This window comes from Mandrillus leucophaeus, unplaced genomic scaffold, assembly GCF_000951045.1.
Source record: "Mandrillus leucophaeus isolate KB7577 unplaced genomic scaffold, Mleu.le_1.0 Scaffold760, whole genome shotgun sequence".
NCBI lineage: Eukaryota > Metazoa > Chordata > Mammalia > Primates > Cercopithecidae > Mandrillus > Mandrillus leucophaeus.
In genome coordinates, this window is record NW_012108253.1 from 143124 (window position 1) to 158082 (window position 14959).

Below are 14959 nucleotides of genomic sequence, written 5' to 3' on the forward strand. Positions count from 1 at the left end.
ACACACACACACACACACACACACACACACATATATATAAAATGATAATTTGACACATCAAATCAGATCCTTTGGTCAAGTATCAGGACAAGAAAGCTTCTCTTTCTGTGTAGCTATACCGGGAAGGGAACTTCTTTATCTCTTTCCAAGATTAAGTTGTTAATTATTAAATCTTGCCGGGTTTTTTCTGTTTTGTTTTGTTTTGTTTTTTTGAGGCGGAGTCTCGCTTAGTCGCCTAGGCTGTAGTGCAGTGGCGCGATCTCGGCTCACTGCAAGCTCCGCCTCCGGGGTTCACGCCATTCTCCTGCCTTAGTCTCCCGAGTAGCTGGGACTACAGGCGCCCACCACCACGCCCGGCTAATTTTTTTGTATTTTTAGTAGAGACGGGGTTTCACCGTGTTAGCCAGGATGGCCTCGATCTGCTGACCTCGTGATCCACCCGCCTCGGCCTCCCAAAGTGCTGGGATTACAGGCGTGAGCCACCGCGCCCGGCCAAATCTTGCGTTTTGAAGAAGCAACTCTGGAACTCCATTAGTTATCTTTAAGCAGGTAGGGGGAGCCCAATTTTAACGGAAAGAAATGGGGTAAGGAATAACTGGAATTTTAATCTAATTCTAGTTTAATTTAAAAGCCATGAAATAAGAAACAAATAGCTTGCTTCCTGCTAGGATCAGTTCTTGGTGCCGTAAGTGCTCTGGTGTAAATGTATTACACGACTCGGAGGAGTGTTCTGTAAAGGTGGCTGGCTACCCGCTTTCCTACCCTCTTCTCACTGAAGCCCGAGGTCATACTTTACCCACCCACGTTAGGATGAGCTGCTTGCTGTTTCGCCCCGGGGCGGGGGTCAGGCTATCGCCAGTGTTTTCCTCACCTCTCACCTCCCCCGCGCGAAAAACTTCGTTATCCCGCAACTGAGCGGTTTCTTAGGTCTTTTGGGGCGAAGCCAAGGTTAATCTTCAGTGTCTGAAGAAGTGTCTGGGTACTTTCAAACCTCAGTAACAAGAAAGTAAATCAATGCACAGAACAAAGGCAAAGATCATCTCTTTTCTATGCTCATTTGCAGCGAAGTAAGCATGGTGGCTCCGTGGCTTAGCTGGTTAAAGCGCCTGTCTAGTAAACAGGAGATCCTGGGTTCGAATCCCAGCGGGGCCTGTCGTAGTTTTCCTGCCTTCGAAGTACTCATGGAACCGTTGAAATGTAACGTGGAAGGTTATTTCCCGCTGTGGGGCTCCTTCGAAGTGTTTTATATGCGTCCGGTGTGAAACCAACTTGTTTATGAAAAAAGCACACATCAATTTGGCGTTCTTTTAGAATAATGAAATTGTGAATTTCTTGTTTTTCTTACATTTTTCTTCCACATGTTGTATTCTTACAACATGTATGTACGAGAAGAACGAGGAAAAGCCGAAGGTAAACACCAAATTTAAACTACAAGCAACATCACAATCTTTGGTCATTCTTTTTTCTTTCCTGGGGACATCCTAAACAGATTCATTGTTAGAATCTGCAGGTAATGTTTTTGGAAGGTCAATCTTTGGAATGATTGATAATCTGTTGTTGAGAAGGCTGTAGCATCTCTGAAAATTCACAGCAGACAGTAAGATCAGGCCACATAAGATCTGGCCTGTGATTCGCTATTTTAAAAGATTGCATTGTACTCAGAGTTTTTTGGAAAGGAACAAATCAAAGCAAAAACAAATATTTGTCACCAAGACTTGAGAAAAGAAGCTGTCAGAGAGAAGCCTCCATTTGCTTATGGAGCCCACTAGAACAGGCTGACCTGAAGAAGTCCAGGAAGGGTTGAGATGCCTTCTCCCAAATTCTCCAAGAGGAAGAAAGAGAGATTGAGAAGTAGGAAAGAAGTCAGTTTTACTCTTAGAAGTTCTCCACATAGGAACACAAGAAAATGGAAGTTCACTGTAACTATTACCAACCCTCTTACCCATCTCCCAAAACCCAGCCCCCAGCTCACCTGGCACAGAAAGTTCCACTTCTTTGGCTTTTGCCTTCAGAGCATATTATTTTGTGTAGATTGTCAAAGCTTGAAATATGATTTCCTGTTCTAGCTCTGGAGACAAAATCCCAACACTTGGAGGAACAGCTCAGAAGCAACTCTACTTTTATGGAGACTTTCTACTCCCATTCTGCAGCTTAATTCCCCACTTTTCTTTTTTGTGGGTTTTTTTTTTTTGAGACCGAGCCTCGCTCTGTCACCCAGGCTGGAATGCAATGGTGTGATCTCGGCTCACTGCAAACTCTGCCTCTAGGGTTCAAGTGATTCTCCTGCCTCAGCCACCTGAGTAGTTGGGATTACAGGCGCCCACCATCATGCCCAGATAATTTTTGTATTTTTGGTAGAGATGGGGTTTCACCATGTTGGTCAGGCTGGTCTCGAACTCCTGACCTCAAGTGATCTGCCCTCCTTGGCCTCCCAAAGTGCTGGGATTACAGGCCTGAGCCACCCCACCCGGCCAATTCCCCACTTTTCTTTACAAACATCAAGCAGCAATGGAAAGGCAGACTCTTTTTTTTTTCACTAGAGCCTTCCATCTTCTGTTCTTTTTCCCTAGGCCCAGATACAAACTTCCCTCAAATGATAAGACAGGCTGGATCACTGGTGCAGATGTCAACACTAAATCACTAATTCTTTCCCTTACCAACCCTGCCTCATTTCCACTCTCCTGCTCTGTCAGCTCCAGAAATACCTTTATAGGAGGCTTGTAGCCAAGTGGCCCTCAACAGATTGCATGGTCTGTACTACTGAGTTGGCAGTAGTGGTACTGGCTACTGAAGCTATTGAATATTCCAGGTGATGAGTCTCACCATCTTTCCCAAAAGCCTATGTCTTCCTAGCTCTCCATAAATGCATAAATCATGGAAACAATTTATATGTAAAAGTGGAAACGGTTTGCAATCAGATGCTTGTTTGTCTAGTGAATGGCTATTTGTCAATGACCAATTATGTGGCAGTTACCATACTGATCACACATGGGTGAAGAGGCTAATGGGAGGGGAAAACAATTTAATGGCAGTTATAGTATAGTGGGATGTAATACCATTGGGAGTACAGGGTGCTTTGAGCCACATTTGCTTATTTATTTGTTTATTTATTTAGAGATGGAGTCTCTCTCTGTTGCCCAGGCTGGAGTGCAATGGCGTGATCTCGACTCACTGCAACCTCTGTCTCCCAGGTTCAAGCGATTCTCCTGCCTCAGCCTCCCGAGTAGCTGGTACTACAGGCACCCACCACCACGCCCGGCTACTTTTTGTAGTTTTAGTAGAGACGGGCTTCACCATGTTGGCCAGGCTGGTCTCGAACTCCTGACCTCAAGTGATCCACCTGCCTCGGCCTCCCAAAGTGCTGGGATTACAGGCATGAGCCACTACACTCAGCCCCACATTTGCTTATTTATTTATTTTTTTTTTAGGGACAGGGTTTGAGTCAGTTACCCAGGCTCGGGTGCAATAGCACAATCCTAACTCACTGCAGTCTTGAACTCCTGGTCTCAAGAAATCCTCCTGCTTCAGTCTCCTGAATAGCTAGGCCTACCAGTGTGTGCCACTATGTGTTTGCCACCACGTCCAGGTGATTTTTGTGTTTTGTTTATAGAGATAAGGTTTCATAATATTGTCCAGGCTCTTCTCCAACTCCTGGGCTCCAGCCATACTCTGGCCTAGGTCTTCCAGAGTGTTGGGATTACAGGCGTGGGCCACTGCTCAGGCCTGCAGTTACATTTGGAAACAAACCTGTGTTGGGGCTGGGTGCAGTGGGGATCACCTCTGTAGTCTCAGCACTTTGGGATGCTAAGGTAGGAGGATCACTTGAAGCCAGGAGCTCACGACCAGCTTGGGCAACATAGTCCATAGCAAGACACCATCTTTACATAAAATAAAATAAATTAGCCTGGCATAATGGTGTGTACCTGTAGCCCTAGCTACTCGGGAGGCTGAAGCGGAAGGATCTCTTGAGCTCAGGAGGTTGAGGCTGAAAAATTCAAAACAAAGCAGAAAAACAAACAAAAACCTTGATTGGGTGAAGGTGGAAGGAAGACTTTATGGAAGAAGTGATACCCACACTGAGCCACGAGGGAGACATAGAACGTATCAAGGCAAGAGGGTAGATGTGGGAGAAGGAGTGGAATAGACGCTCTGGGCAAAGGAAATACTGTGTAACTAAAGGTGAGGAAGAGAATGCGCAGTTCAGATAAGTGGAAGGTAGTTAGGTGAGGGTATGTGCAAGTCTTAAAACTGTTTTTTGTCTGGAGATAGCTAGAGAACATTGGACTTGGCAGTTGATAAGTGTCAAGTGTTTCATGCTTTCTTTTAAAAAGACAATGCCTTACCGAAGCAGTTTGGATAGCATTTGAATTTACAAGTTGTGGATTAAGTAGGGCCTCTAGCTCGGCTGCTGAGGTTCTCCTATGGGCAGGTGGAACTAGAAGGGACTGTGTTTCCCATTGCATTCTAAGCAGCAATGCTCATCTACTTGCTTCATATCTATCTGAGCTAGCCTGTTTACTTCTCAAGGCAGGGGCTGTGCCTGTCTTCTTCACTGCTGTATCTCCAGAGACCAGCACAGGGCCTGGCCAACAGCAGTGTGTTGATTAATATTATGTGTCAATTAGAGTGGTCCATTAGATACTCAGATTACACATTGTTTCTGGCTGGGCTTGGTGGCTCATGCCCGTACTCCCAGCACTTTGGGAGGAGGCCAAGATAGGAGGATCGCTTGAGCCCAGGAGTTTGAGGCCAGCCTGGTCAACATAGTGAGACCCTCATGTCGCTACAAAAAAAAAAAAAAAATTAGCTAGGTGTGGTGGTACACACCTGTAGTCCCAGCTACTCATGAGACTGAGGTGGGAGGAATGCTTAAGCCCAGAAGATCGAGGCTGCAGTGAGCCCTGGTTGCGCCACTGCACTCTAGCCTAGGTGACAGAGCGAGAACTTATCTCAGGGTGTTTCTGGATGAGATTATCATTTGAATCAGGGACTCAGTAAAGTAGATTGCCCTCCCCGGTATGATCCCTCCCATTCGCTGAGGGCCTTAATAGAACAAAGGTTGAGGAAGGAGGAATTCGCCTCTTCTCCCCTTATCCCACTGCTTGACATCTCATTTTTTTCCTCCTGCTCTTGGATTGGGATTGGGATTTACATCATTGACTCCTGGGGCTTTCGGGCCTTCAGATCCAGACTGAATTATACGACCTGCTTTTCTGGGACTCCAGCTAGCAAATGGCAGATTGTGGGACTTCTCAGCCTCCTCCATAATTGTGTGAACCAATTCTTTATCATAAATTACTGTCTCTCTCTCGATAGACAGGCATAGATAGATAGATAGATAGATAGATAGATACATACATACATACATACATACATAGTTAATAGATAGACTATTAGTTTGGTATTTCTGAAGGACCCTAATAAAAGCAGGTACTCAATTATGAAAAAAAAAATATAATGTACCAGGCATTTGTTATTTGCCAGACACTCTTCTAAGCTTTTTACATATTCCAAGTCATGTAATCCTTACTGCATAGTTATAAGGAAAGGTGCAATTAATTCCTCTGTTTTAAAGAGAAGGGCACTGAGGCACAAGGATGCAAAGTCACTTTCCTGGAAGGTAAGTAGGTGACAAGTGGCAGCATCCAGAGATGGGCCTAGGCAGCCTGAATTGAATTCGACTAATCTGCTGGCCTTCCAAGCACCTTTAAGTGTTTTTTCTGCTACCCTAGGTGGTACACCTATTTGCCATTTCTTCCTTTGTCTTATGTTGCCACCTCTGAAGGAGAGATTCAAAGCCATGTTTGATCAGAATGTCAGGGTAGGCAGAAATGGAGTGAATATGTGGAGTGAATACTTGGGCAATAAGGGGGAACTTTATTCTTTTCTAGCCTTGTTGATGATGATCTTTCTAACACATATCAATTCATTTTTCTTTTAGTGTATGCTTGAATCTTTTTGTGAATTTTGAGAGTTTTAGGAGAGAAATTTTAGCAGAAAAATTTTGAATATCAATGATCATAAAACAGATTCACTCTATATTCTGCTTTGGTAACTTGGTAATCAGATTGAATTTCTTTTTTAAAAAGGAATGATGAAGAGAAAATTCCAGTCATCTGAGGTTTTTGATTGAAGCTTTGCAGTAAATTATGAGCTCAAAATAGAAACATTGCCTATTCATGTTTCTAATGGTAGCTATTAATGCTCAAGATAATCAGGCTGAACATCAGGAAACTTGAATTTGAGGAATATTTCTGGACATGTCATTAAACATGAACTTCTGTGTGTCTACATCATGCTCCCTGGGTCCCAGGTCCTGTTCTGAACTGCAAAATTAGTAGATTGTCAGATCTCATGACCTGCAATGTGTTCCTGCTGTATCTCAAGGAAAATCTTACACAGCCTCATAATTGAAATGTACGAAGATGTTCATTGATGGAACCCTTATTTGTAGTGGCAAAGTGGGAGAGTAGGTGACTTCACATTGCAGACCTCTATGCAGCAATTAAAATAATTGGTTTAGATGTACACACAGCAACATAACTCAAAACTGCAGTACTAATGGAATAAGAAAGAGATCTATGACACAGTACCACTTACGTAAATTAAAAACACATTCACCCAAACCAATCATAACTGTTCTACAAAAGCATATACAAAGAAAAGGATGCCTTTTCCAGTGATTTCTTTTTTCTTTTAAACAGGCTTTTAAAACAACCTGTATTTTTAAAAGTTAATATGTTAATATGTGCATTATAGGAAACTGAAAACCACAAGAAGCAAAGAACAAAGTCATTCACAATCACAAGCAGTTTATTGTTTGACATGTTCTTCTAGGTCCTTTGCGTGTGTAGGCACAACATCCAATCTTACGGGACTGAGATCGTACAGTATGTATCATGATTTTTCACACATCATGAATATTTTTCAAAATCCCAAAGCTATGCGAGTATTTTGATAACCAAGAATACACTACACCAACTCAATCTGTTAAAAAAAAAAATGTAATCCTGCCTGTCTTGGGACAAAAATTTCATAGAAGACAAAAATGCCTCTAGATAAAAACATGCCTCTAGATAAAAGCATTGGCAGAGTTCTGATTTAAATGCTGCATTCCCTTAATGCTCAATTTAAAATGAAACATACAGCAACAGAATACACTAAATATAATGTTTCTAAGAGAATTCATTAGCAGAGCTATACCATTATAATATAAGCAAGGTATATTTCCATTAACTTACTTAATGTATTCCTATAGTACAGCCAAAAGAGATGCATACATCAATGGCTATCATCAAAATGTAAATAAGGACACATATGGACACATCTGCATACATCTCTCTCTCCCTGTATACTTCCTTCTGCCCCTCTGCTGCCAACCTAATGAACAAGTCCTGACATATACTGCTCAGAGGTGGTTTAACAATTCCATGTCCAAGATGCATCTTTTCTATCAATTATAACAAAGGTGTTTACAAATTGGCTATTCACTAGCTCTAGTTTTTGTTTTTTTTTTTTTGAGATGGAGTCTCACTCTGTTGCCCAGGCTGGAGTGCAGTGGCGCGATCTCGGCTCATTGCAACATCCGCCTCCCAGGTTCAAGCGATTCTCCTGCCTCAGCCTTCTGAGTAGCGGGGACCACAGGTGCGCACCACCACGCCCAGCTAATTTTTGTATTTTTAGTAGAGACGGGGTTTCGGCACATTGGCCAGGATGGTCTCGATTTCTTAGCCTTGTGATCTACCTGCCTCGGCCTCCCAAAGTGTTGGGATTACAGGCGTGAGCCACCGTACCCGGCCCACTAGCTCTAGTTTTTATCATATGTTGTCACCTCAGACATTCATAAAGGTTAGATGTTGCAAAATAATAAACTTTGTCCACAATAAACACAGGCACTTCACTAAAAATACTCATGTAGACCTGTGGTTATCATCTAAAACCATCTTCTAGATATGGAGATACTAGCAAAGAGCCCTTCCCTTCACCCTTCCTCTTCTCCCTCTTCCACCATCCCCAGTAACTAAGTATAGGACGTCTAGCTCCAAGAGGTGGACTAATAAAGGTCACTCCCAGAAGACAGGCTTTCCTAAAAACTAACAGAAGGACATTCCCAAAGGGACGGATTCACTACACCTATTTTTAACATACTTTGAGCATTAAGAGTTGTTTATCCTTTAATACACAATATTAACTAAAATGCACATATAGAACAATGGTTAGACTATCTGAACTAATCTAACTCAGGGGCACAGAACCCTTCTCCCTGCATACCTCCTCCCCTCCTCTACTTCACCACCCAATGAATAGTCAGCATACACTCCTAAGCATCAAGTTTTAACAATTCCATTCCCAAATGCAACCACTCCTAGAAGTACTGAAAACAAATGCTTAGAGGCGTGTTACTTTAGCCCTCTACTTTTAACTCATGTTGTGCACCGTTTTTTTTTGTTTTGTTTTGTTTTTTTGAGACAGAGTCTTGCTCTGTTGCCAGGCTGGATAATACAGTGGCATGATCTCCGCCCACTGCAACCTCTGCCTCCCGGGTTCAAGCGATTCTCCTGCCTCAGCCTCCCAGGTAGCTGGGACTACAGGTACGCGCTACCATGACCAGCTAATTTTTGTAGAGATGGGGTTTCACCGTGTTGGCCAGGATGGTCTCAATCCCTTGACTTTGTGATCCGCCTGCCTAGGCCTCCCAAAGTGCCAGGATTACAAGTGTGAGCCACTGCACCTGGCTGTTGTGCACTTTTAAACACCTAGAAAGGCTAGGTGTTTCAAACTGCACTGAAGTTTTCCATTATATATACAGTAGCATTATATATACAGTAGCATTGGATAAATGGTATATATACATAACATAGACTATAATTTGAGTATCTTCTAAATAGGAACATTCTGGCCTAGAACCCTTCCCTTTCTGACCTCTACCAACCCTGTTGACAGCTATAAGCCATCTGTAATGCTTAGGGGGGATTTTGACAATTTCACTTCTGTTTTTAAGAAATGTTCCCTATGAATTTTAACACAAAGTGTACTCAATGTATTCGTTTACTAACTTTACTCTTGTCATACACTGGCAACATCTTTAACATCGACTAAATGTAAATTAGGACTCCTACGTCTGCTTATATACACTATATACACAGCACAGTAAATAAAAATGCAGACCTAAGGGACAATGGTCAATGTGCCTCATCATAAACACACTGGACACCAGTAGAAAGCCCTTTGTACTTTGTGCTCCTCCTTTACCCTGAACCAGCACAAATATCATAATGTGTACTTCTCAGAGAATTGTTCAATTTCCAAGACAATATTTCATATCAAAAGGATAACTACAAAACGTGTTATTTACTACATCTGCTTTTAACATACTTTGTGCACTTCTAAACATCTAGAAAGACGAGATGTTTCAAATAAGGACTTAAGTTTGTCCACTATATACATAGCACTACGGAATAAACTACACACATGTAACAATGGTTATATGTGAAAGTGTTTCCTAAACAGGAACATTCTGGTCTAGAACCCTTCATTCCTTCCAACTCCTCTCCACCACCAAACTGGTGGATATAGGCACATGTGTCACTTCAAGCTGACGTTATTTCACTTCCAAAAGTCCTTTTTAGAAGACAGCCTCTCTATGAATTTTAACAAAATGTACAAAATGCGTTTACTAACTCTACTTTTGTCATTCATTGGCAACCTATTTAATAGCTACAGACTAGATAGTATAAAATCAGGACTCAGGCCGGGCGCGGTGGCTCAAGCCTGTAATCCCAGCACTTTGGGAGGCCGAGACGGGCGGATCACGAGGTCAGGAGATCGAAACCATCCTGGCTAACACGGTGAAACCCCGTCTCTACTAAAAAATACAAAAAACTAGCCGGGCGAGGTGGCGGGCACCTGTAGTCCCAGCTACTCGGGAGGCTGAGGCAGGAGAATGGCGTAAACCCGGGAGGTGGAGCTTGCAGTGAGCCGAGATCCCGCCACTGCACTCCAGCCTGGGCGACAGAACAAGACTCCGTCTCAAAAAAAAAAATTAAAAAATAAAAAAATAAAAAATAAAATCATTTGTCCAGTATATACACAATGTATACAGTATAGCAAAGTTAAATGAAATGCATGTAACATATAGGCAATGGATTAAGCTGAAATGTTGTAATAAACAATGGCAAAACCTTTTGCAATTTCTTCCCTCCCACCTCCCACGTGGTTCAACAATTCCACTTCCAAACAGCATTTCCCATCAGTTTTTAAAAGCTATTTACAAAAAGTGTTATTCTAATACTACTTTAAAATACATCAAGCACTTCCAAATATCTAAAGACTAGACATTTCATAACTTGTCTACCACGTACACAGCACTGTTAAATAAAACTGCACACACATAACAATGGTTATCATCTGAGCTATCTTCTAAATGTGACCATTTCGGCCTTGAATCATTCCCTCTACTCTTCCTTCTCTGCCTTCAATCCAGTGGACAAGTACAGGCACATGTAATGCTTAGAGACTGTTGAACAAATTCCTATGCAAAAGTCAATTACAGAAGACAAGTTTCCCTATGAATTTCAACACAAAGTATACAAAATATGCTAATTTTACTACTTTGTCTTACACTGGCAACCTCTTTAACACCAAGAGACTAGATGTTGAAATATTAGGACTATTTGTCCATTATATACACTATATACACAGCAAAACAAAACACACAAAACATACAGAAAAATGGTGTCTGAAAATGTCCAAGTATGAACACACCAGCATATTATCTTTTGCAATTTCTTCCCTCCCACCTCCTCTAAACCATTGAACAAGTATAGACAGTACTATACTGCTTACAAAGGTGGCTTCGCAATTCAATTTCCAAAAGCATTTCCTGTGAATTTTAGCAAAAAGATATTTACAAAGTGGTATTTTACTGTCTCTACATTTAACATACACCAGGCACTTCTAAACATCTAGATAGACTAGATGTTTCAAGTAAGGAGTTAATTTGTCCACTATGTACACAGCAGTCTTGAATAAACTGCAAACATGTAACAACAGTTATAATATGAAAGAGTCTTCCAAATGTGAACATTCTGGCCTATAACCCTTCCTATCTCCATCAACCCAGTGGGCAAGAATGCTCAAATTTTCATCTTTCCTAGGACTTGTAAAACAAAATGTACAAAATATATTAGTTTACAAACTCTACTTTTGTCATACACTGGCAACCTCTTTAACATCCAGAAAGACTAGATGTTGTAAATTAGGACTCATTTGTCCTTTATGTATACTATACACACAGATAAGTGAAACAAAATGCACAGACCTAGTGATTCATCCTGCCTCACTGTAAGTAGGATGGCATACAGCTCTCTGCACCTCCCCTCCTCTCTGTTCCCCTGAACCACTGCACAAACACAATGAGTATTACTCAAGAGGTGATTTGGCCATTCCCCCAAAAACAACATTTCTATGAATTGTAACAAAAAGATATTTACAAAATGTGATTTTACTACCTCTAATTCTAACATATATCAGACACTTCAGAATATCTAAAAAGAATAGACATTTCAAAAAGCTTAGCATTGTCAACTATATACACAGTAGTGAGAAATAAAATGCACACAAAATACTGGATAGAATATGAAAATATCTTCTAAATATGACCAGTCTAGCATAGAATCTTCTTTTCTTCCTTTTCGGGTCTTCCAGCTCCATGTCATCTAACCCACTGAACAAACGTGGACGTATCGCTTCCAGAGGCCGTCTAACAACTCCATTTCCAAAAGTCATTTCCAGAAGACATGTATTTTCTACGATTTCTTTTAAATAAATGAGAATTTACAAGATGTGTGACTTCCTAACTCTATCATATGTCCGCAACCTCTTTCCATCTAGAAGGTCTAGATGTGACAAATGTTTTCTATTAAAAGGTTAGGGTGGAGTTGAGAGCAGCTTTTTCATATTATATACACAGGCCTTCCATAACGGCCAGTAAATCTTCCCAGAGGGTGGTGGGCATTTCCAGTGGGCCAAACGTGGCCTGTCATTCTACCATTTCTCTCTTCCGACAGCGAGGTCTGGTAGTACGAAGACCAACCGCCCGATATCCGCTAACCGTTCCACCCGTTGTCGCTCGGGACTTCGCTCACCTCGCAGGCCCGTTAAGGCCTTTGTCCGTTGTCGTCAGGACTAGGTAGGTCTCGCCCAACGGCGACAGAGAGGTCACCTGGGACCCAGATCTGGCGGTTCCGTGGCCTAAAGAGGCGGCCGAGCCTGCCTGCGTCCCTAGGCCGCCTTCCCGGACCCTCCACGCCTTAACAGCCTCCGCCGCGCAGCGTTCGAGCGGCCGGCATGCTCCCCGGCCCGGCACTCCCGCCGCCACGCCCGGCAGGCTTGGGCCGGGAGACCCGACGGCCGGCGGGGTACGGGCTGGGAGAGGTCAACGCCGCCATCATTCACCGAGGTAGGGTGGAGAAGAGAGGTTCAACGCCGCTTCAAGGCCTGGGCCCAGTCACAGCAGAGGCCTCCCGTATCTGCAGGGCAGAGGGCGCGGCCTGTCCCGGGGTCCCCTAGCTCACCCGCCGACCCGGGGCCGGAGGGCCTGGGGGGCCCAGGAGGAGCGGGGCCGTGCTCAGCGTTCTCTCCGCGCTCTCTGCCGGACCGGAACTCTTGCAGTGATTTCTTATGGGGAGTCAGGATGAGGTGGGGAATGAGACTGAGGAAAGGGAATTAAAAAGAAATCTATAACTAAATAAAGAGCCCTACAGTAATGATAATGAGCCAAGAACTGAAGAGTAACATTCATTCAACTCTGCATGTGAAGGAGGGAGAGGGAAAGACAACTAGAGACAGAGGAGAAACAGGGAAAGGACGTGAGATTTCAAAACACCAGTAGGTTCTGAAATTATTTTCTGAGTACAGAGTACTTTTTGCTGTCCTTGCAGTGGCTAATAAAAACAGAGCGCTTTTATTCTGGAACTCGGAAAATTTATTTTTTAAAAGAGCAGGTAGGAAAACGTACCGTACACTTACACTCGAGAAACTAAAAATACCAGCTGTCAGGAGTGGGATTCGAACCCACGCCTCCAGGGGAGACTGCGACCTGAACGCAGCGCCTTAGACCGCTCGGCCATCCTGACTGCCTTGTTATACGCTCTGCTCAGCACTCACTTCTGTCTCTGTCTAAACCCTATTCGTTCCCCCTCCACCTGCCCCCTCAGTCCCCACCCCTGCCCACCCCCTTGTTTCTCTTTTTCTCAAGATATGGGCATTACTGGGTTAAAAGGTAAGCCGCCACTCCATGAACTGCCTCGGACGGCGATCCGGAGTTGAAGCACTGCATAGGACTGGTTGTCTGGGCCACAGAGCGGCGCCTCCCGAGGGAACGCCGAGTCGCTCGCAGGCTGCGCGGGGAGGACGGCGGCGGGCGGGGCGGGGAGTAGCGGGGCGGGGAGTAGCGGGGCGGGGCGGAGCGAGGGGCGCGCGTGAGCAAGCTCAGGGCCGAGTGACTACCACAGAAGACGGCGATCGCCCGATCGCGCCCTACTCTCAACTGAATTCTAGTTAAAATAATGGCAATCCTGTTGAACTCGACATTGCTAAACTACCTGGCTTAAATTTACACTGAACTCCCAGGAAGTTTTAGGCTTACTCCAGTTTTTTGCTGGAACAAGGTGCTCGCTGGTCCCTCCTCTTTGCGTTCTGCTGCAAATCTCCCAGCACGTGGTTACTGTTGGCGAGGCGGGTGGAGGGGGCGGGGAGCGTGGGTAGGCTGGCTTGCCTTGCCTCTCGGTTGGAGTTTATGGAGGATTTGTGTACTTTTCGGTGTGGATGTTATACTGTAATAAAAACTTTAAAACGCCGAAGCAAAAACAACAGCAACAAAAATGGGGAGTAGCTTATGTATTTTACTAAACCCGGTGCAGCGCGTACTTGATAGAAGGCCTCTAGCACAACTTTTCTAAACATAAACAAAGGTCAGAGGTGACCTACTTCAAATGTTCTTAGCAAGGGTTAGCAGTCAGGACGCCATGGGTCGGAATATCACTGACTGGAAGTCAGGCGACCTGAATACGAATTTCAGACAGCACTAGAACTGGTCACTAACTACCTGGAGAATCTTAGATAAGTCATTTTGCTTCTGTGGACATTAGAAACAGCTTTCTTAGACATCTATAATAGTTTCATCGTGAGTTCAATTGATCGAATACAATGCTTAATCCCTTAAATTAAGCATTAAATTCCCATCTCCAGGGAATCAATTAGAGGCAAATTCTGTTCTTCCCAGGCCTACCAATTCAGAAGTTGTGCTATGTCCAACATGGTGACTACAGTTAATAACAACATTATTGAATACTTGAAAATTGCTAAGAGAGTGGATTTTAAATGTTCTCGCCACAAAAAGAAAAAGATAAGTATGTGATGTAATGGATATGTTAATTAGCTTGATTTAGCCTTCCCACAATGTACACATAGAACAAAACATCATTTCGTACATCATAAATATATATATATCTTTATTTGTTGATTTTAAAAATATAAATAAGCAAATTAAGAAGTTATGGGGATAGAATCCCACAGTAAGTGTTTAATAAGTCCTCTGCAAGGCCTCTAAAATGCAGTCACCTCTGCTGTTTTCACAGGGTAGTATACTGGTGGATACCAACTTTGGAGACAAGAAAGGAGAGAGGCAATTCATTCATCCAACATACCGGAAATATTTATTGGGTACCCACTATGTGCCAGGCAGAGTTCTAGGTGCTGGTGATCCAACAGTAAACAGACAGAAGAAGCTCCACCATCGAAGGGCTTACACCATAATGGGGCAGTGAGCCCAAGAAACATGAAATAAAATGGACAGAGCTGTACTCCCTTCGGCAAGCACTTACACTAAAACTGGAACAATGCAGAGAAGATTAGCACGGCCTTTGCACAAGGATGACAGGCAAATTTGTGAAGCATT

The 14959-nt window shown here is 43.4% G+C and overlaps 2 non-coding genes across 2 annotated transcripts; one reads left to right on the top strand and one right to left on the bottom strand.

Annotated features, from left to right (window-relative positions):
* The first annotated feature begins 1078 nt into the window (after nt 1–1078).
* On the top strand, nt 1079–1152 carry TRNAT-AGU. Its single transcript has one exon. It is a non-coding gene; the product is annotated as a tRNA-Thr (tRNA).
* Nucleotides 1153–13053: 11901 nt separating this feature from the next.
* Nucleotides 13054–13136, bottom strand: TRNAL-CAG. The gene has a single exon. It is a non-coding gene; the product is annotated as a tRNA-Leu (tRNA).
* Between the last annotated feature and the right edge of the window lie 1823 nt (nt 13137–14959).